Source organism: Macaca nemestrina, chromosome 4 (genome assembly GCF_043159975.1).
Source record: "Macaca nemestrina isolate mMacNem1 chromosome 4, mMacNem.hap1, whole genome shotgun sequence".
Taxonomy (NCBI): domain Eukaryota; kingdom Metazoa; phylum Chordata; class Mammalia; order Primates; family Cercopithecidae; genus Macaca; species Macaca nemestrina.
Genome location: NC_092128.1, coordinates 100,915,081 through 100,936,920, shown reverse-complemented (window position 1 = coordinate 100,936,920; position 21,840 = coordinate 100,915,081). Strand labels below are relative to the sequence as shown.

General features: G+C 38.6%; 1 pseudogene; it reads right to left on the bottom strand.

Annotated features, from left to right (window-relative positions):
* Positions 1-1,026: 1,026 nt before the first annotated feature.
* LOC105475806 (26S proteasome regulatory subunit 8-like) lies at positions 1,027-21,709 on the bottom strand (annotated as a pseudogene).
* Between the last annotated feature and the right edge of the window lie 131 nt (positions 21,710-21,840).

Below are 21,840 nucleotides of genomic sequence, written 5' to 3'. Positions count from 1 at the left end.
CTAGGTGAATGTTAACAGCAGCTTAACCGCTGTCACTAAAAACTGGAACCAACACAAATCTTCCACTAGTAAATGGATGAGTAAACTATGGATTGCCACTCAGCAATTAAAAGGACCAAGCTGCTGATACACATGACAACATGGACAACTCAAATGATTATGCTAAGTGGAAGAAGCTGGGCTTCTGTGATTTTCTACTCATTTATATTCAAGTTGCTTGCATAACTTGTAATCTTTATTGCTTGCCACACATTATTCTTGAATAAGTATTTAACAGGAGTCTCCTGACGTTTGAGATGAGCCCTCTTCCAGAGAGATCTTGCTGTGCTTCTGCCAAATTCAGATTTTGAGAATCCTTGGCCCAATCAGCTATGTATAGTTGAGAAGCTAATCTTCAGGAAAGCAGATATGCACAGGCCTTCCAGGGAAATTGTATTTTCTATTTCTTTTCCTCCCTGCTCCAAGAGCACCAAGGTAGCCACAGTTCATTATAACTGCTGGGAAGAGGGCACTGGTTCAGCTCTGACTCCTCCTTACCTTTAGCTCCTTGTTATCCGATTCCTGTTGGTAGGGTCTCCTGCAAACACCCTGTCTTGGGTGGGCTCTGTGCTTTAACATGTTTTTTTTTTTTTGGCTCAGCAAGGACACAGAAACAGCAGACAAGTGTCTTCACTTTAAAAAATCCATTATTTTGTTTCTGCAAGTTTTCTTTTTTTTTTTTTTTTTTTTTTTTTTTTTTGAGACGGAGTCTTGTTCTGTCACCCAGGCTGGAGTGCAGTGGCCGGATCTCAGCTCACTGCAAGCTCCGCCTCCCGGGTTTACGCCATTCTCCTGCCTCAGCCTCCCGAGTAGCTGGGACTACAGGCGCCCGCCACCTCGCCCGGCTAGTTTTTTGTATTTTTTTTTAGTAGAGACGGGGTTTCACCGTGTTAGCCGGGATCGTCTCTCGATCTCCTGACCTCGTGATCCGCCCATCTCGGCCTCCCAAAGTGCTGGGATTACAGGCTTGAGCCACCGCGCCCGGCCGTTTCTGCAAGTTTTCATAACCAGCCATCACCAGAAACTGGAAGTCCAAACATGCTCTTTTTAAGTAATTGGTGTACATGATCTAAATTCAAATCTTACAGAAAGACACAAAATGAAAAAAAGCAGCCTCTCCATGCCCCCTCCTCCCAATTCCAGTCCCACTCACTCCAAGTAGGCAAAAAGTGCTTTACTTGTATTTCTACAAGTTCCTACCACAGATACCTATTATTTTGCAATGGGAAAAATTTTACTTTAAAACATCCCCGGAACTTCTAATCTTCTGAAACTTATAACCTCCGTATCTCCAAATAACATCCTTCTATCTCTGTCTCTTGGTTCACAAACTCCTATGTCCAATATCTCCCACCTAAAAATGATATCCTTTATACTCCCCTTGAAAAAGTGGAGTATACTTACCTCCCTGTGACAATCCCAATATATTAAGTCTCATTATTTCTTAGCTTACTGAGTGCCAACTATGTGCCAGGCAGTGTTTTAGAACCCACGGATACAACAGTGATCAAAACTAACAAAGTCCTTGACTTCACAGTGCTTATATTCTGGAAGAAGAGTGATAATAAACAAACCTAAGATTTGTCAGATAAATGTTATAGAAAAATAGAACAAGGTAAAGGAAACAGGGAATACAGGGGTGAGGGCAGATTCATGAACTTATTTTGTATTGTATAGTTAAGGAAGGGTGCTCAGATAAGGTGATATCTGAGCCAAAGCAACAAAGGAAGTGAAAGACGAAGCCTGTGGATACTTGGAGGAATTGTTATAGGCAGAAGGAAGAACAAGTGCCAAGGCCCTGACACAGGGGCTTGCTTCCTGGTGTGTTCTAGGAATAGCTTCAGGGGAACAAGTCAGGGGTGAGCAGGAGAAGATGAGCTAGAGAAGCAGGAGTGAGTGGCATGTACATGTCTGTGTGAATGTATACATGCATACTCCAGACAGCTGAGGGTATTTTAGATCATGGTAAAGACCTTAGCTTTGGCTGAGTAAGATGGGAGCCATGGGGGATTTTCAGCAGAGTAGTACCATGATCTGACACTGTATTTGTTAACTTATAACGACCCCTATATTCCTTGATCCATCAACTTTAGACCAAAATATTCATCGAAACATTTTTTATAACAGTAAAATATTGGGGGAAATTATTTGACCACAAGCATTGTCTAAAGATATTATGGTACAACTACGAAATGGAATACTATGCAAATACAAAACATGATAAATGGAATGTTAGCAATGTGGTTCTAAAATACCACATATAATGTTATCCTGTGAATATATATGCATTGAAGAGTATGGAAAGACATATGCCAACAAATAAGGAGAAAAAAGTCTCTGGGGAGATGGGAAAAGGAGAAATATGAAGGTATTTTTTCCTTTGTGCCTCACTTGTGTTTCCAAAAGTTCCTACAACACACATCCATTATCTTGCAGTGGGAAAAATTTTACTTTAAAACATCCAAGGCCAGGCGTGGGGGCTCACACCTATAATCCCAGCACTTTGGGAGGCCGAGGTGGATGGATCACCTGAGGTCAGGAGTTCAAAACCAGCCTGGCCAACACAGTGAAACCCTCTCTCTACTAAAAATACAAAAATTAGCTGGGTGTGGTGGCAGGAGCCTGTAATCCCAGCTACTTGGGAGGTTGAGGATGGAGAATCGCTTGAACCCGGGAGTGGAAGTTGCAGTGAGCCGAGATCGTGCCACTGCACTCCAGCCTGGGCGACAAAAGTGAAACACCATCTCAAAAAAAAAAAAAAAAAAAAAAAATTCCAAAAGATTAGAACCATAAACTAATCATTTTCTTTGTTTTAAGCTCAAAACAATTACATACAACTCTTATAAGAATAATCAATACTGAATATCAGCAAAGTGACATGCATGTGGCTAACAAGTCTCTTAAATGACCCACTGACATTCTGTAAAAGCTTAAAGAGCACAAGGTTAAGTGCCATGCTGCACTATTTCCCTTCTTACTTGACAAAGTAACACTTGCTGATGTAACTGTGCTTGCCAAGTTTTTGATAGTAATTCCATCATGTCTCATAACTTCGAAGAGTCTCAAAGTGTCACGATCCTAACACAGGAAAACTTCTGGTAGCTAAGAACCTCTGGTTAATAGGGGGTTTGGAGAAAGCACATGCAATGGGCACAGCAGAGAAGCAAACAGCAAACATGAAGATGTCCAGGACTATCCTGGCACATGTTCTTCAGTGTTTCTAGGAAAGGTCTCTGGTCTAGTTATCAACTGCTATGTAACAAACCATCCCAAACTTAGTGAGATAAAATAACAATCATATATTATCTTCTCTCACAATTCTGGGGGTTGACTGGACTCAGCTAGGCAGCTCTCCCTCAGGTCTCTCATCCAGTTCTAGCCAGATGGTGGTTAGGCTGGAATCATCTAGAAGGCTTCCTCACTCACATGTTTGGTGGTTGCCATGGCCAGGGCTTTCTCACACAGCACAGAAGCTTGGTTCCACAGAGAACCTTCCTGAGAGAAAGCCAGTTAGAAGCTGTATTACCTATTCTAACTAAGTCCTAGAAGTCATATAGCATTACTTCTGTTGCATTCTATTAGTTGGAAACAAGTTACTAGGGCCAGTTCATACTCAAGATGAGTGAAATTCAGATTTTGCTTCTTCTTTTTTTTTTTTTTTTTTTTTTCAGATGGAGTCTTGCTCTGTCCCAGGCTGGAGTACAGTGGCATGATCTCTGCTCACTGCAACCTCTGCCTCCCAGATTCAAGCGATTCTGCTGCCTCAGTCTCCAGAGTAGCTGGGATTACAGGTGTGCACCACCACACCCAGCTAATTTTTGTATTTTTAGTAGAGACAGGGTTTTGCCATGCTGGCCAGGCTGGTCTTGAACTCCTGACCTCAGGTGAGTGCTCCAAAGTGAGAGCCATCACTATTATCAGCATAATCTCATTTACACAAATGAGATTGCATTGATAAAAGCATAGTATCAAAAGGCTGATGTTGACTGCTTCATTAATAATCTTATTTTTATCATCATTAGGTGTGGTCCACCTATGTCCCTGGCATTAGATGACTCCACAAAGTTTTATTTTATATTGAATTATATTCTCCTACTGCCTTTTTTTTCGAGACAAGATCTTGCTCTGCTGCCCACACTGGAGTGCAGTGGCACAATCATGGCTCACTGCAGCCTCAACCTCCTGTGTTCAAGTGGTCCTCCCATCTCAGCCTCCTGAATAGCTGGGACTACAGGCATGCCCCACCCATGCCTGGCTAGTTTTTAAAACTTTTATAGGGATAGGGTCTCACTATGTTGCTCAGGCTGGTTTTGGACTCAAGTGATCTTCCTACGTCCCAAAATACTGGTATTACAGGCATGAGCCACTGCGCCCAGCCTATTGCCTTCTTTTAAATTCATAATTTCAGAGCTACTAATGGATGTAAGTCTTTCACACAACACTTTAACAGAAGTTAACACTCTGAAAAAATGCCACAATAATTTTCTAAATATTCAGCCATTGACTTAAATATTTATAGATGACTATTATGTGTCAGAATCTGTTCTGGGTTCTGGGATACTGCAATGAACAAGAAAGAAGAATCCCGCTTTCATCGACTCTGCACTCTAGTGGGAGAAGGGAGATAAGATAAACAAGAAAACAAACATGATGAGGTAGGCAGTGCTAAGAAGTTTAACAGGGAAGAGGATGCAGAACAATGGGGTTGGCCGCCTTCAGACAGAATGATCAGAGAGAGGCTATTTTATAAAGATGGGGTGGCCACAGGTGGCCTTTCTGAGGTGTGACACTTATGCAGAGGTCTGAACAAAGAAAAAGCCAGCCAAATGAAGACTTGGAGGAAGAGCATAAATATCATAATATAAAAAACTGTATCTCACATAGACGGATTAAATGTTTTTAAATATGAACCACATATAAAAGTTCCAGGCGAAAATACAAGTGAAAGTTTATGTAAACCTCAGATAGGTAAAATCCTTCTAAGCATGACCACAAAGTTCAAAAACATAGAGCAAATATTGAAAAGTGTGATTATTTTTATAAGAAGGCAAAAATATTAGACAGCAACAAAATACACAAAAACACCTTAAGAAGAAAATACACTACCATGAAGATTCCAAGATAAATGGCAAACTGAGAAGCACATTTGCAACATATATTAAAGATTAACAGTCTAACATTTAAAAATATATAAAAATAAATCACTAAGGATAAAAAGAACAGGCAATAGTCATAAGCAAGTAATTCACAATGAAATACAAATGGCCAGGACGCTAATGAAAAGACATTCAATTACAGTCATCAAAAATGAAATGCAATGGAAACTTATTTTTTGCTTACAGTATAGCAAAGATGGTAAAAGGGTGACAAAACTCTGTTTTGCCTCAAGTATGAGGAAACTTTAATTCACATGTTCTGTTGGTGGGAGTATAAACTAGAAACAACTTAAAATTTCAATAGTAAAAACTATTAATGAAATTATATGAAATAGTATAGTTCAATAGTGGTTTAATGCTATCATCAAAATAATGAAGTAGACCCACATTTAATGACAAATATATTTGTGACATACTGTTGAGGAAGCAGGTTGAAAGACAGAATGTATGGTATGACAGCATTTATGTAAAATTGTGATTGCACAGATTACTAAGTGAAAGTACATTCATCAAGTATTAACAGTGGTTATCCATATACAGTAGGATTTCAGGTAGTATTATTTTTCTTTGCATTTGTAGGTACTTATATTTTTGCTTTTGTAGTTTTCCCAAAGAAAGGTTTTTCAAAGAGCTACTGGCTTGACTGTCAACTAACAATTCAAATACTTACCAGCAAAAATCAACATGGTTTGAGTTCTCAGTTGGCCAGTCAAGGGAAAACACAGCATAGTTAATGAAAAGTCTTTAAAGCCAAGATGGTGATCAACTCCTATTAAAGAATGCCCAACTGAGGTCTTTCCTGTCATTGATACTATCACCATCATTTGCTATATGTAAAAATATAAAGCTGCATTGCTACGGTTTGGGTTGTCTCCCCAAACCTGATATTAAAATATGATCCCCCAATATTGTAGGTGGGGGCCGAATAGGAGGTGGGTTTGGGTCATGAAGGTGGATCCATCATAAATAGATCAATACCTTCCTTCAGGGGTGAGTTCTTCCTATATTATTAGGTCCTGTAAGAGGTGGCTGTTAAAAAGAGTCTGACACACACACTCTCCTTGCTTCCTCTCTCACCCTGTGACACCTGCACACATAGGCTACCTTTCACCTTCCACCATTGAGTGGAAGCAGCCTGAGACCCTCACTAGTTGCAGCAGCCAGTGCCATGCTTCTTGTACAGCCTGCAGAAACATGAGCCAAATAAACCTTGCTCTTTTTTTTATTTTATTGAGATGGAGTCTTGCTTTGTCACCAGGCTGGAGTGCAGTGGTGCGATCTCGGCTCACTGCAACCTCCACCTCCTGGGTTCAAGTGATTCTCCTGCCTCAGCCTCCCAAGTAGCTGGGACTACAGGTGTGTGCCAGCACACCCGGCTAAGTTTTTGTATTTTTAGTAGAGATGGGGTTTCACCGTGTTAGCCAGGATGGTCTCGATCTCCTGACCTCGTGATCCGCCCACCTCAGCCTCCCAAAATGCTGGGATTACAGGCGTGAGCCACTGTGCCTGGCCTTTTTTTTTTTTTTCTTTAAATAAACTACCCCGCCTCAGGTATTCCTTTATTGCAATACAAAACTGACTAGGACATATACAAATACTTATGAATTGGAATGATCTAATCTCTAGGTCAAACACCATGGAAAATTCTTACATTTCTCAGCCCAAGAACACTTTCCAGTCTCAAAACGTATTACTAAGATGTAGTCATCCAGACTGTATGCTACTGGCATAATAGATATAGAGCTCAATGGAATAAAATGAACAGTTCTGAAGTAAATCCATACATTTACAGTCAATTGATTTTCAACAACAGAGGCAAGATGACAGTTCGTGAGGAAAGAATAGTTTTTTCAACAAATGATGCTGGAACAACTGGACATCCATATGCAAAATATTAAAGTTGGACCCCCCCCCACCACACTTCATACCATACATAAAAATTCACTCCAGATGTATCAGAGACCTAAATAAGAGCCAACATTATAAAATCCTTAGAAGAAAAGAAAGGTGCAAATCCTAATGACCTTTGATTAGGCAATGGTTCCTAGATGACACTGAAAGCATAAGCAGCCAAATAAAAATTAGATAAATATGACTTCATCAAAATGAGAACTTCTGCGCTGCAAAGGTCGCTATTAAAAAAGTAAAAAGACAACCCACACAAGGAAAATATTTGCAAATCACATATATGATAAGTGTCTAGATATAAGTTTGTCTAGTCCACCTTATTTTGTTGTTATTGTTCTATTTTGTTTTGTTTTTAGAGTTTAGCAGCCTGAAGTCATGGTTTTTAGTTTCCGTCTCTAGTGATAAGCGGGAAAGAGGGATGAGGAAGGGGCTTTACTGGCCCAACCAGAAACAGAAACTAAGAACACATGACTGTATTCTCTCCCTTGGACACCCCTGGTGACTCTAGAACATATAAAGAACTCTTAAAATGCTACAGCAGAATTTTTAAATGAGCAAAGAATTTGAATAGACATTTCCTCAGAGATATATAAATGGCCAATAAGCATGAAAATATGCTCAACATAGTCACTAGGATATGTAAATTAAAGCCATGAGATGCAACCTGATAGCTGTTTTATTATAGGATGGCTATAATAAAAAAGATGGACAATAACAGGTGTTGGCAAAGATGTGCAGAAACTGGAACCCTCATAATGACATTGCTGTTGGGAATGTAAAATGGTGGAGTCAAAAGTTTGGCAGTTTTCAGTTAAACACAGAGTTACCATATGACCCAGCAAATCTACTCCTAGGTATATGCCCAAGGGAAGTGAAAATACATTCACACCAAGACCTATACACTAATGCTCATGGTAGCATTATTCATAACAGCCAAGGAGTGAAAACAGCCCCAATCTCCATAAACAAAATGTGGTACATACAATGGAATATGATTCGACCATGAAAAAAAATAAAGTATGAACATGGGTTACAACATGAGGGAACCTTGAAAACATTAGGCTGAATGAAAGAAATCAACACAAAAGGCCACCTGTTGTATGATTCCATTTAATAAAATGTCCAGAATAGACAGATCCATAGAGACAGAAAGTAGGTTATTTTGGGGCAAAGAGGGAAGGGGGAAATGGAGAGCGACCATTAATGAGCATAGGATTTCTTTTTAAAGTGATGTAAATGTTCTGGAATTCATGGCGATGGCTGTACAATCTTGTGAATATGCTAAAAAACAAAACAAAACAAAACTCTGAATTGTACACTTCAAAATGGTGAATTTTATGGCATATAAATATCTCAATTAAAAATGACAAAAAAAGGATAATGGCAAACTTCTTGTCTGAAGCTATGTAAGACGAAAGAGTAGAACAACAACTTTAAAGTGCTGAAAGAAAACACAACAAAAACAAAAGACAATCTAGGATTCTAGGCCTAGCAAAAATTTATTTCAAAACTGAAGGTGATTATTTCAAGATTTACTGTGATTCTACAGTAATCAAGGTAGTGTGATATTAACATAGACATATAAATTAATGGAATAGAATAGAGCCCAGAAACAGGTCTACACATAGAAGGTTATCTGATTTGAAACAAAGATGGAAAGTTAATTCAACAGGGAAAAGTTATTCATTTTACCAAATGACGTGGAACAAACTGGAGGGTGATATGGTTAAGCATGAACCTCAGCCCTTATCCTCACAATAGACAATAATTAACTCAAATTCTATCACAGATCTGAATCTAAGAGCCATAGAGAAAATATTTTTTGACTTTATATTAGGCAACAATTCCTTAGGACAAAAAAAGGCAGGAAAACAGGAAAGAATAAACTAATACATTTGACATTGAAATTTAAAACTTTTGCTCTTTCAAAGGCACTATTAAGAAAATGGAAAGGCAATCACAGATTGAGAATGCATTCACAAATTACATACCTAAGACCTGTATAAAAAACAAAGAACTCTTACAACTCATTAATAAGATATACAACTGCAACTTCAGCAAAGTCTCAGGATACAAAATCAATGTGCAAAATTCACAAGCATTCTTATACACCAGTAATAGCCACATCATGAGTGAACTCCCCTTCACAACTGCTACAAAGAGAATAAAACACCTAGGAATACAACTCACAAGGGATATAAAGGACCTCTTCAAAATAAGAGGACACAAACAAATAGAAAAACATTCCATGCTCAATGGTAGGAAGAATCAATATTGTGAAAATGGCCATACTGCCCAAAATAATTTATATAGATTCAATGCTAATCTCAACAAGTTACCACTGACTTTCTTCACAGAATTAGAAAAAACTACTTTAAATTTCACATGGAACCAAAAAAGAGCCTGTATAGCCAAGACAATCCTAAGCAAAAAGAACAAAAGAACAAAGCTGGAGGTATCATGCTACCTGACTTCAAACTAGACTACAAGGCTACAGTAACCAAAACAGCATGGTACTGGTACCAAACAGATATACAGACCAATGGAACAGAACAAAGGCCTCAGAAATAACGCCACCCATCTACAACCATCTGATCTTTGACAAACCTGACACAACCAACCAACGGGGAAAAGATTCTCAATTTAATAAATGATGTTGGGAAAACTGGCTAGCCACATGCAGAAAACTGAAATCGGACCCCTTCCTTAAACCTTATACAAAAATCAACTCAAGATGGATTAAAGACTTAAACGTAAGACCTAAAACCATAAAACCCTAGAAGAAAACCTAGGAAATACCATTCAGGACATAGGCATGGGCAAAGATTTCATGACTAAAACACCAAAAGCAATGGCAACAAAAGCCAAAATTGACAAATGGGATCTAATTAAATTAAAGAGCTTCTGCATAGCAAAAGAAACTATCATCAGAGTGAACAGGCAATCTACAGAATGGGAGAAAATTTTTGCAATCTATCCATCTGACAAAGGGCTAATATCCAGAATCTACAAGGAATCTAAACAAATTTACAAGAAAAAAACAAGCAGTCCCATCAAAAAGCGGGCAAAGAATATGAACAGATACTTCTCAAAAGAAGACATTTATATGGCCAACAAACTTAATGGAAAAAAAACCTCATCATCACTGGTCATTAGATAAATGCAAATCAAAACCACAATGTTACACCATTCTCACGCCAGTTGGAATGACGATCATTAAAAAGTCAGGAAACAACAGATGCTGGAGAGGATGTGGAGAAATAGGAACACTTTTACACTGTTGGTGAGAGTGTAAATTAGTTCAACCATTGTGGAAGACAGTGTGGCGATTCCTCAAGGATCCAGAACTAGAAATACCATTTGACCCAGCAATCCCATTACTGGGTATATATACCCAAAGGATTATAAATCATTCTGCTGCAAAGGCACATACACACGTGCAGCACCATTCACAATAGCAAAGACTTGGAACCAACCCAAACGTCCATCAATGATAGACTGGATGAAGAAAATGTGGCACATACACACCATGGAATACTATGCAGCCATAAAAAAGGGATGAGTTCATGTCCTCTGTAGGGACATGGATGAAGCTGGAAACAATCATTCTCAGCAAACTAATACAGAAGCAGAAAACCAAACACCGCATGTTCTCACTCATAAGTGGGAGTTGAACAATGAGAACACATGGACAGAGGGAGGGGAACATCACACACTGGGGCCTGTCGTGGGCTGGGGGGCTAGGGGAGGCATAGCATTAGGAGAAATACCTAATGTAGATGATGGGTTGATGGGTACAGCAAACCATCATGGCCCATGTATACCTATGTAACAAACCTGCATGTTCTGCACATGTATCCCAGAACTTAAAGTATATATAAAAATAAAAACAAAAACAAAAAAGCATCCCAATGAGATTTCAGGAATGTCTGAGTAATGAGTTTGGCAAATTTTTTCCCCAAAAAGCAATGATAAAACTTGACAAAACTGTGAAAATACTCATTTCAGAATTCTGAGAACTGACTAATGCATGCAACAAGCTGAGAAACATTTATTCAAGAAAACCTACTGAACCTTGGTTAGAACAGTGGCAGTCTGTGGCATTGTAGTCTGAGGCTGCCCCCATCTCACTCTCTCCCAGTCCCTCAAGTTCTGTGGCACTATAGTTCTACCAGGGTGGGCAGGCCGTCAAGGCCTGCAGCCTCCCTGCTGGAGGGGGCTGAACTGATATGGAGAAGAATGTGGGAAAAATACACATGCAGGAGTGTTGTCAAAAACAATATCGATCTGAACAGCAAACAGGTAAGGCCAACATTGTACCTAGATTGAGATACTGGCTGGGGCAAGCCACAGATGGGCAAAACAGTCAGGAATTTAACAGACCTAGGGAATAAGATAACAGTGAGCATTGCGTATAAAGCTGCACACGTATGACCCAGCAACTGTACTTCTAAATACTTACCCAAAACACATGAAAACATACGTCCAAACAAAGAACTGAAGGCAAATGTTCATACAAGCATTATTCATAAAAGCCCCAAAAGTGGAGATGATCCAATCCATCAACTGGCAAGTGGATAAACAAATGTGGTATATCCATACAATAGAATGGATTTTTAAAATTATTTTTGCTATTCAGCAAAATATAAGGGAAGAATTACTAATGCATGCTAAACATGGGTGATCTTCAGATACAATTATGTTAGGTGAAGCCAAATGCAAATGACTCTATTTTGTATCATACCACTTATACATAATATCTAGTCAAGGAAAATCTATGGAAACAGAAAGCTGGTGGTTGCCTAGGGCTAGAGGAGGGGAAAATTGAGGGTGATTGCTAATGAGTATAAGGTTTCTCTAGAGTGATATAAATATTCCAAAACTGATTATGCTAAGGACTACAACTCCAAAAATATATGAAAAACCATTTAATTATATACTTTTAGTGGGTGGATTTTTATGGTATGTAAATTAAACCTCAATAAACCTGTTAAAAATAATGGTATAAAGAACTGACCTTTCACCAAAGAAGCTATAGGAATGGCAAATGAGCATATAAAAAGATGATTAATGTCATTAGTGGTTAAGTAGATTCCAACTAAAACCACGAGATACCACTACAGACCCACTAGAATGTCCAAAATTAAAAAGCCCGACACCAGCATGTATTGGCAATAATGTGGTAAAATTGCAACCCTCATACATTGCTGGTGGAAATGTAACATGGCACAGCTACTTTGGAAAACAGTTTGGCAGTATCTTACAAAGTTTAACAAATACTTACCACATGACTCGGCAATTTCATCCCTAGGTATTTATTGAAGAGAAATGAAATCACATGTTCACACAAAGATTTATATTCAAACTTTCATAGTCATTTTATTCGTAATAGCCACAAACTAGAAACAGCCCAGGTGCCCACCAATAGGAGAATAACAAACTGTAGCATATTCACTGAATGGAACACTACTACTGATTCAAGCAATGTCTTGCGATGATTCAGGCAACATCATTGCATCTGTGATATTTCTCAGACACTATGCTTAGCAAAACAAATTTACACAAATAAAAGTACATACTGAATGATTTCATCTAATCTACAGTGACACAGAGCAGATCAATGGCTGCCTAGGGCTGTGGGGTGATGGGTAGGAACCAACTATTAAGAGTCCTGAAGTAATTTTTGAGGGGTGATGAAAATATTATCTATTTTGGTTGTGGTGATAGTCACACAGGTATGCATGTCTTGCACAAATTAATCAGACTGTACATGCATAATGTTTTTGTTGCATGTAAATTGTAACTTTATTTAAAGTTGCCTTTACAGAGGTAGCAGTGAGCTAAGATCTCGCCACTGCACTCCAACCTGGGCAACAGAGCAAGACTCTGTCTCAAAAAAATATAATTAAAAAAAACAAAGTTGCCTTTACGAAGCAATGAAGAAAAAGCTGATTAGAAATATAATACTGTTTTTACTGAAGAAATAGCCCTCTAAAAATGGAAACAAGTTAGGAAATCTGTGTCTGGCTGGCTCTACCTCAATCCTAGTGTTTGAAGTACTTTTACCTACTTTCTCCTTTGTTTTAATAGCACTGACACACAGGAAGGTCTGGCACAAAGTATAAAAGTCCTACCGGATGTAGAGTCAAATAAAGGGTTTTCTAATGACCTTAATAACCTCATTCCTTGTAAGAACTGACACAAATACTTATTTAAGAACCAGGTTTCAGACAGCCTGCTATTTATAGATTTGTGATACTATAAATGATTAAGCCCATTAGGGCAGGCACTATCCTTTTCCCCATCAATGTATATGTGGTATCTCACCCAGTGTTTTTCATCTATCAAATGTTCAAGAAATACGTGCTAAATGAACCAACACAACCAACCATATGTGCTAAATGAATGAATGATAGTGCCTGCATTCTAGTGCAAGTAACTCCTATACACATTCTTCTTCAGGGAGAGAAGACTTCTGAAGATCACCACATAACTCTAAGAATGAAAATCAGACTAGAGTTATGTATTTAGGTTTCAATAGCTTTCTATCGATTGATGTGAGTGCAGCAGAATACTATTTTTGAACGTTTTTCATTCCTAGTTCGTGTTCCTAGTTGCTCATGGCATTTTATTCAATGACTCATTGATGGTCACTGCTTCAGGAGGGAGAGAAAATGAGGACAAATCAAAGGTATTATTTTGAATGTCAAAGTCAAGTTCTTTAAATCCAAAGGAAGAGAAGTGTCTGGAAGCCAAAGGCTTTTGATTTGTCAGAGCCATTCTGGAAGTAAAAAGAGCTTTTGAGAATCTACAAATTCTTTGTGAAAATTAAGGATCGGAGCCTGGCTGAATTAGACATTGTCCTATCAACTAGATTTGGGTAGAATGCATAATGATGCCAGAGCAGTTTTCTCATCCAAAAAGAGTTAAGAGTTTGATCAAGTAGGAAAGAAAATTGAAAGGAATATAGCTACAGCTTAGTTGCAGAGGTCTGAGACATTCTTGGCACCCTTTCCTCTTCATAGGTTCACCCCTATTTTTGAGGTGTATGAGAAAACCTTTGATAGGTTGTACACTGACTATACAACAGAATCACACTAGATTAACTCAGAATCTCTGGGGTGAGGTCAAGACCTTAATATATTTAAACAGATGCCTCTATATGTCTTTCCTCCCTGAGTTGACCTATTGTGTAGGTAAGTATTGAGAACCAGTGGCTTATGGGGATCCCAAAGAAGACATATGTAACGTCTGTCTTCCCACTGTGTATGCCAACCTCATAGACAACCTCCCTGCCAACACCTGCCTGCTCACTCCATTCAACATGGCATCTGAGCACAGAATCTCTAGGCAAACTAGGGAATATCTTACTGAAAATTAGACTTGACTACTGGTGCCTCTTATGCTGGATTTTGAAGAGTCAGCTTTATGAATTGAGGGTTTGGTGGACAAGTTTGACAGTTTAAGCACTGACGTAGGCAGGAAGCCAACTATTAGCTGTAAGGTCTGAAACCCATGAAAATGTCCTCCATAGAACTCAACACAAGGGACAAATCTGACTAGAACTATTCACCAGCATCACTCACAATTCCTGGATGATTATTTGGCCAAAGCCTCATAAACTGCAATTCCTAACTAAAACACTGACTAGGTGTTCAAAGCTCATGTGCCCTCACCAAAAACCATAATCACAATGAAAGCCAATGCTATCTATGAATGTACATGAAGACGATTCATTAGACCCTCAACCTTTTAAAGATATTTCCAGCTCTTTCATTTAAAAATGAGGAAACTGCTTCAATTTAGTAATAATTTAGGACAAGTTCTGCTCATGTGCAGCAGTTAAATAAACTTTGAAAAAGACCCAAGAGTCTTCATGAAGTTGGAATTAGAAGGCCTTCAGAAATATTCGGGTAAGGACAGATAGGAGTAGAAAAGCCTCCCAGAGTCATCTGGACCTGTGCTGCCAGCACAGTAGCCACTGGTCACATACAACTCTTGACAACTTAAAAAGTGGCTATAGTCCTGAATAGAGATGTGCTGTAAGCGTAAAACACAACCAGATTTCAAAGACTGAAAAAAAAAATGCAATATATCACTTTAGAGTTTTTATATTATTAAATATATGCTAAAACAATAGTTTGGATATTAAATACCTTTGGCCTTTGCAACATTTGATTTCCAACAACAGATGAACTTTATATATCGTTTGATGGATATCATCTATTTAGATAATATCCTTAGTATTTACAGATTTAATAATATTCCAAGTGTTAACGTGTTACCTTGAAAGGTGCATACAGGCTTTGATGATATACAGTTATTTGATATTTTTCTGAAATATAAATTTGTATTTGCTAACACTGTATAGTCTATGTTCAGTTACCCAACTAGTTATCTTGCCACCAAATGATCAAGCCAATTGGAAAGCATTAAATCTCAAGGTGACTCTGTTGGAAAGATATTTTTTAGTTACATACTCTTTAAATCTCTTAATACACATTAAATTCAAAGGTTCATAGAAAACATTACTATAAAAATAAGGCACTACATGGCAGAATTTTAAAACCCTGCTTTATAATTACAGCATCATTAAGGTATTGCAGAAAAATTATTGTTATTTTTACTCATTTTATGTGGGAAGGCAAATCTTAAACCATGTGGAAATATTTATAAAAACAGGGGCTTTGACATCTTTGACTATCTCCCTGTCAGGTATTAAGTTTACAACATTTTCACAGGCCTTGCATTGTAGGACTTCTTGGTCTAGGAAATCGTAAGTGAACTTTAAGAGAAACTTGTGAAAACTTGAATTGGCGTTTCCATGAGTATGCTGTATCAAATTAGGGAATCCATGAGGAGAGTTGTCTCCTTGACCCACAAGGATATCCCAAGGTTTCTGCTGCTCTTCCAAGGAATGTAAGTGTACCAGTATTCATTTCCCAATTTTTGCTAAACAAAGATTATGATGGGGCCAGCAGCAACTCATAGCCTTCCAAGAAATCATAAATCTCTTCTGGTCCTCCTCTTACCTAGGCCAACCCAACCTATTTTAACAGCAGCATCCATCAGGACAGCAGGCTCTATTTTTCCTATATGTCTACTTCTACAAGATCTTGCTTCCAACAGATTTACTTGTGTTGTGAAGATCTGAGAAGACTGGCATAATGGAAAGAGTATGGGACAAATGAACCAAAGGGAAAACCTCAAGAATGCTTCAGAGTGCATCTCAGCATTTCACTAAGCAAACCCAGGAAAAGCATGGCTACATTCCAATAGGCAGCTAGAGCTAAGCAAGGAGGGAACATGAGGAAAAGTCCAACCCAACCAACCTAGACGTCGTTAAACTAGCTCAACAATCCCACTTATCACATACTTACTGACACCCTAAACATTTGGGTAGAGATACCTCCTACACCCTAATAGACACTGCTATGATCTGAATGTTTGCCCCCACTGAAATCTGTGTTAAAACTTAATTCCTAATGTATCAATATTAACAGGTAGGGCCTTTAAGTGGTGATTGGATTATGAGGGCTATCTATGTCTCCAAAAATGGATTAATCTATGCATGGATTAATGGTTATTATCAAGGGACTAGGTCAGTTCTCACAAATGGGTCTGTTAAAAAAGCTAGTTTGGTTTTCTCTTGTGAACTCCCTCACCAAATGAAGCACTGTGCCGCCTCTGGACTCTGCAGCACTGGCAACAGAATGGACAACTAGAACTTGTCCCAGATGGGTCAATTCTGCTCTCTAAATCTGTTCTGTTCTTCTGCACTTGCTTTCCCTATTTTCATTGCTTTAGTTCTGCCCCTCATCATCTTGCCTGAATTAGTATAAATGTTCTAACACGTCTCTCTGCCTCCAGTCTTGTACCTCTCATAAGTATAAATGTGATTCTTTTTCCTGTTTCAAATCCTTCAATTATAGTTTAAGACATAAATCTCTTCATGATTTATCACCTGTTTACCTCTCCAGACATAGCAACTTTCTTCTTTTTTTATTTTTGGAGACAGAGTCTCACTCTATTGCCCAGGCTAGAGTGCAGTGGGACGATCCCAGCTTACTGCAACCTCCGCCTCCTGGGCTCATGCCTCAGCCTTCCAAGTAGCTGGGACTACAGGTGCACACTACCGCACTGGCTAATTTTTGTATTTTTAGTAGAGCTGGGGTTTCGTCATGTTGGCCAGGCTGGTCTCAAACTCCTGGCCTCAGGTAGTGATCCACCCCGCCTTGGCCTCCCAAAGTGCTAGGATTACAGGTGTGTGCCACCGTGCCTGGCCAACATAACATTTTGGGTTTTTTTGAGACAGAGTCTCACTCTGTTGCTAGGATAGAGTGCAGTGGCGCAATCTCAGCTCACTGCAACCTCCACCTCTCCACCAGGAGAATTGTTCAAGCAATTCTCCTGCCTCAGCCTCCCGAGTAGATGGACTACAGGCGCGCACCACCACGCCAGCTACTTTTTGTATTTTTAGTAGAGACAGGGTTTCACTGTGTTGGCTGGAATGGTCTCAGTCTCTTGATCTCGTGATCCGTCCGCTTCCCAAAGCACAGCAACTCTTTAAGAGTGTCTCACTTTCCTCCTATGTTTGTACGTGCTAAGTTTTTTGCCTTGGGAATACTCTTCCCAAACTTTCCACTTTGCATGTTCCACGTCCCCTAGAACTATGATCTATTTGTTCTTAAGTACTTAAGTTTAATCACTCTCTTGTCTAGTCTAATTTTCCTTTGTACCTCTACACCACCTTGTACATATGTCTATCAGAGCTTTTATTGTTCTCTATTACATGCTTGCTTGCTTTACCCACTAAAAATTCAGTTCCTAGAGATCGGCTATCTCATTTCTACGTTCTTGGTCCGTATAATCTACAGAATCAAGTAGTGCTTTATGGTAGCTGATATAGTAAAATCACTGGGTTTTAGTGAGAGTGTAAATTAGCACCCATGATGTTCTCTATTATACCTAGGTTTCTTTAAACACTTCAGTTAAGGTCTTAGATATTACTACTACACCTCATGACTGGAGAGAATACTAAAATTATTCATAAGTGGGCACAAATATGTTTGTTTACACTAGCCACTAACATTAAGTGCTTACTATGTGTCTGGTGCTTACATACATGTACTTTTCTAACTAATCCTCACACCAACCCTGATGTAGGCAGTATTATCTCTTTTTACAAACAAAGTTGGTTGGCGGTGAGGGGGGAGGGGTGCTCTATCTTGCCCAGTGTCCCTAAGACTGTTTCCAGAACTCATGTTCTCACGCTAGGAAACTCAGTATCTTTTACATCATGAAAATTGTGCTTCAAAAGATTTTTTACTCTTTTTTTCAAAACATAATGAAATGTTACTAAATACAAGCTAAATTTTAAAAGTTGATTATACACTAGCAGATCATCCCTTCCCAAAACTTTTTTTTTTTTTTCTTGTTCCACTGAGTTTTACTGTAGGGATACACACAAAAGATGTCCACTCAATTCCATAGTTTCTTGATGGACATGTTTTTCCTCACTGTCCTTTGGCATGAGGCAGGACTTTGTACTATCTCAAAGTCCTTCTGAGTGACATGGACTCACTGTTAACTCAGAGCATACAGGCCGGTTTCTGTGCACATGCCCTTCACTCCAGCCCGAGGCTCCTGACATAAGCTCAGCAATTTTTCTCAGGTTGATCCCCTGGGTCAGGTTGATTTCTGAGAATGAATCTTGAAAGAGTTGAAAGTGTCCAGTCAGGCCTCCTCATTGCGGGGTGGGAACTCAATTTTTCTGCCAATGTGCCCTGGGCAAAGCAGTGCCGAGTACAGGATATCAATCGTATTAGTAGCCGTGATAAACCGTGATACTCTTGGTACCCTCAAAGCCATCCTCGAAGCATTGTCTGCTGCACTTCACTGGTCCCTCCAGCAACCCGCTCCAGCTATGAGGTGCCAATCAAGTCGATTTCATCCGTGAAGATGACAGATGAGGATTTTCTCTGCCATCACAGAAATTCCCCAATTAATTTCTGTACCAATTCAGAGCCAGAGATATGAATAAAGGTACAGTCCCTATGATAAGCCAGGGCCCAGGCCAACAGTGTCTTCCAAGCAGCACTCCCTTGGGCTGTGCAATGCCCAGTACTTTGAAGAGCTGGGGATGCTTAGCAGGCAGGTCGATCACTTCTTTGATCTCCTTGATCTGCCTATCCAGTCTACCAATCAATTTATAAGTCGAATCTGGTGCTTTCTTCACCATCATCAGTGACACCAAGGAGTCCACCTTGTTGGGTAGGATCTTGTACAAAGTGTAGCTGTCATTTCTTAGAACCACCAGGGAACTGGGTGTCACGTCACTGATGCTGATATTTTTGTCCACATCTACGACAAACTTGTTCTTGGGATGCACCTTGACCAACACTTTCTTCTTATCCATGGCCTGGACTACTTCCCCGACATAGGAGTCCTGTTCCTGCAGCAGCTGTAGCTCCTCCTGAAATCGGCACACTTTAGTATTTAGTTCATTCCTGTGCACCTGCTGCCTCCAAAGGTTTAGGGTCTTATCATTCAAAAACAGCTGCATATGCACCTGGAGTTCAGAACTGTTCCTTGTGGCTTTCCCCCATCCAATTTATATTGCAGTTGACCCTGGAGTTCTTCAATCTTGAACAGATAATACTGGCAGAGTCCACTGCCTGCCTTTTCCTCTTCCGGCTCCATCTGCTGTGGTCTGTCAAGTGCCATCTTGTCTTTTCAGCAGAGAACGCCGGCATCTGCTTCCCTCCCCAAAACTTGACAGCTGTCCAATCATATTTCAATTACAACATTTACATATAGGTTTTACATCAGAAATGTCAAAGTACATCTTTTACTAATGGTTAATGTAACAAAGAAAGACTTCTTTGCCCAGTACTAATACACGCATTATTACTTATTATAGAATTTTCATTAATAATTTTAAATTCAATTTGTGGGAATGGATATACAAAAATAAAGAAGCCATAACATGAATTCATGGTATTTTTCAGCATTCAGCTATTTCTCAGTTTTATTGCAATTTATTGTCAACTTCTAGATAGAAGGGAGAATATGACAAATTTCCATGAAAGCACTCTTACTTTCTACTTCTAAATAATGGGATAATTTAGCAAGATCATTTGGGAGTTTTATTTATTAAAATAGGAATAATGAGCTTTTTCATTTCAGTTTAGAATATACTAATACAAGTTGTTCCTAATACATTTTCTCTGTCTTGTGATTGATGCTTTTGATATCTTATTTAACAGGAAAATACCTAAGAGAGAAAATTAAGGTGTTACAGAAAGAGTTGTGGAAACCATGAATAAAGCAATAGAGCCATGATTTTCAATGAAACTCACATAAACAGTTATTATAAAGAAAGAAAATGTAATAGGCTAGTGTTATAAAGACCAATATCACCAAATTCCAAAATCTCTTTTGACTTCTATAAGGGTCTGCTAACTGTATTATATGAACACAGGTACTCAAAATGCTACTAATAATCAAACCTTTTGAGATTTTGGTACCAGAATTACCAGTAACAGGATACAAGCAGAACTTTATCAAACATAAATCATCAGTGCCCACCAATTTCAACCTACTACATCAGAAAAGGAAGGCATGAGAATTTAGTAACAGGAGAACTCTGTCATTTCTAGTGCCAAGTCTAGGGGTCCTGAGGTACCTCACTGTTCAGGTCAGAGCTAAGAAACACAACGTTGGTTCATATACAATGCTGGTTCATAGAAAACACAATTTTATCACTTAAATTTTTTCATTTATTTCTGTGATGTAAGTTTATGCCGTGCTGTTCTTTGTCTCTCCATAAACGAGCAACCAAAAATCGCTCTTATTATTAGCCATTGGTCTAAAATTAATGATAGCTTAAATATCTAAAAATAAACCAACCCCCGCTCTAAGTACAGTAATGTTGCATTTTCAACTAAAACTAAGTATTAACATATCTGGTTTCCTTCAGTGCCTTTCATTTTCCACAGAGAATCAGGTGACTTTGGAGACTGTGTGCTTCACATTTAATACAGGAATTCTATGATTTAAAAAGAATATTCAGTTTCCTAGCTTAAGCAAGGCATTCACAAAATATGATACTCAAAGTATTGTTTGGATAAGTTATTACCTAGAAAGGTTTATCAGCTATTCTTGAATATGAATCACTATGAGCACACCACGTAGCAATTTCCTCTAAAGAAAACCAAGCAATTTAGTTTTAGAATGAAAAGATCTGGGGAGAAAAGAAAAGTAGATAGTAAAACAGAGAATTTAACTACTGTTATTCACAACACAGCAAAGAAAAAATCAGAAGTTACACACTTCAGAAAAAAGGGAATAGGCCAAAGACAAATGTTCGCATGCTAGAATTTTTTTTTTTTTTAAACTAAGAAAATACCTGTACAAGAACAAGGGACACTGAACAAGGGCACTTCACATTTAACCACTCATTGCCAATAGATACTGAGCTCACCTCAGGATCAATCAAAATTGTTAGAAAATGGTCCAAATGAACTAGAAGACTTCCAGCAAGTAACAAACTATACTCATATTTAATAAGCACCATTTACCTCTATGTAGTTTTATATAGTTCTCAGCAATTTGATTTATATGAGAACTTCCTCAGTGAAAGAATAAGATGATTTGGATATTACTATCAATGCACAGTACAGATGTCAATTAGATGGTAAATTCAATTATTCTTAAATTTTAAAACAAGAGTTTC